The sequence below is a fragment of the Myotis brandtii genome, unplaced genomic scaffold, assembly GCF_000412655.1.
Source record: "Myotis brandtii unplaced genomic scaffold, ASM41265v1 scaffold1718, whole genome shotgun sequence".
In the NCBI taxonomy this organism is placed as follows: domain Eukaryota; kingdom Metazoa; phylum Chordata; class Mammalia; order Chiroptera; family Vespertilionidae; genus Myotis; species Myotis brandtii.
The window spans coordinates 30,340-32,359 of record NW_005356331.1 but is presented as its reverse complement, the minus strand read 5'-3'; the positions used below and the strand labels follow the sequence as shown (position 1 = coordinate 32,359).

The following is a 2,020-nucleotide window of genomic DNA, read 5'->3' as shown; positions in this document are numbered from 1 at the left end:
GGACACAGCGACAGGCGGCCGAGACCACCCGGGGGGTTTCTGGGTAACAGATGGACACCCCGGGCAACGATCCCCACTCTGGCCTCTGGACGGTCAGCACAGCAGGACACCTCTCAGCCTCTGAGCCTGGTGCCCTCCTTTCTGAGGTGCTGGGGAGCCGGCGGCTGCTTAGGGGGGTGGGGAGCCCCCGACGCTCCCTCTGGCCTCACCTCCCTCAGAGCGCACCTGCCAGAGGCCACCTGTCACAAAGCCTCTCAGCGGTGGGTTGGTGCACGGCGCCCAGACTGGGTTCTGAGGTGGCGGCCACAGTGACCCAGGGGCCGGAGCAGCCATGAGACATGGTCACCCTGAGGGGTGCCCCCCAGTTCCACCAGCCGGACCTGGGACCAGCAGCGGCCGGGGAGGTTCACCTTCCTGAGGCTAAAAGCGAAGCATAGTAACCTCCATCTTGTATAGAAAACTGCTGTTAAAATTCTCTGCTGTTGTTAGATAATCCCTTGTTCTGTAAGCTCTGTCATTATAAACTCTGTCACTTTAAGACAGTCTGTTATTCTGTAAAATAACTTTGTTTTTAGTTCAAATAATAGAAAAAGATCAACTTAACTGTCTGACCTTGCAAGCTACCATCCAATGTAATAGACTAAAATAGACTAATACTGATAATAATTATGGCATGTAAAAACTCATTATGTATTCAAGGTTACAACTGTCTGTAACATTAACTCACAGAGAGCCCTTTGTAATATCTACAAACAAAGAGGATCAAAAGGTATAAATACCGGAAACTTCCTATGAGTTGATCGGAGATTTGGAAAGAGACACCTCCCTCTGGGCCCCACGCAATAAACGACTCCTAGTTAATTGGCTCATTAAGGCCTCTTGGATCTCATTCCATGATTTACCATAAACAGGAGGGCCCATCAGCCCAGGCTCACCCATCACTCATGGGGCGACCCCACCTGGTCCCCGCCATCGCCTGACCTTCAGGATTCTGTGCCCCTGGACACAGGCACGTGGGAGCAGAAGCCATCCCCTGAGCCTGTTCGGCCGAGGAACCCACCTCCTCTACCTGCAGGGGATTTCATTTTTCTTGATCCTCACCCGAGGATAATTTTCCATTGATTTTTAGGGAGAGTGGGATGGGGAGGGAGAGACAGAGAGAAACATCGATGTGAGAGAAACACATTGACTGGATGCCTCCTGCACAAGCCCTGACCACGGCCTGGACCAGGGAGGAGCCGGCAATCAAGGTACGTGCTCTTGACCAGAATGGAACCCGGGACCCTTCGGTCCTCAGGCTGATGCTCTATCCACTCAGCAACACTGGATTTTTGAGCCAAATCACAATTTTCTTATTTATACATAGAGCGCTGTAGACCAGTGGAAGCCACCTTGTAGATTTTATATTCTGTTCAATATTCTAAAAAAAATAGCCTTAGCCCAGCTGGTGTGGCTCAGTGGTTGAACATCAACCTATGAACCAGGAGGTCAGGGTATGATTCCCTGTCAGGGCACATGTCCAGGTTGCAGGACTGGTCAATGATTCTCTCTCATCATTGATGTTTCTATCTCTCTCTCCCTCTCCCTTCCTCTCTCAAATCAAATTTAAAAAAAAAAACACGTTAAAAAATGATAAGAAATAAAAATAAAAGAAATTTGCCTTTATGCCCTAGCCGGTTTAGCTCAGTGGATAGAGCACCGGCCTGTAGACTGAAGGGTCCCAAGTTCAATTCAGGTCAAGGGCACACACCTTGGTTGCAGGCTTGATCTCAGGCCTAGAGCTGGGCACCTATGGAGGCAACCAATAAATGTGTCCCTCTCCCATCCATGTTTCTCTCTCTGTCTCTCCCTCTCCCTTCCACTCTCTCTAAAACCAATGGAACAATATCCTGGAATGAGGATTAACAAAATGACTAAATAAGAAAAAAAAAAAAATCTGCCTTTGAATCCCCCACACTGATGTGCCACCACTGAACGAGGCAGGCGGTCCTCTGTTCCCACGCCCCCCCCCCCCCCCCCC

The 2,020-nt window shown here is 50.0% G+C and overlaps 2 protein-coding genes across 3 annotated transcripts in view; both read right to left on the bottom strand.

Annotated features, from left to right (window-relative positions):
* Positions 1 to 2,020, bottom strand: part of LOC102262352 (histone H4) — a 135,124-nt gene that overhangs the window by 127,201 nt on the left and 5,903 nt on the right. The gene's annotated exons all lie outside the window — the stretch shown is intronic.
* Positions 1 to 2,020, bottom strand: part of LOC106725566 (E3 ubiquitin-protein ligase TRIM38-like) — a 6,092-nt gene that overhangs the window by 654 nt on the left and 3,418 nt on the right. The gene's annotated exons all lie outside the window — the stretch shown is intronic.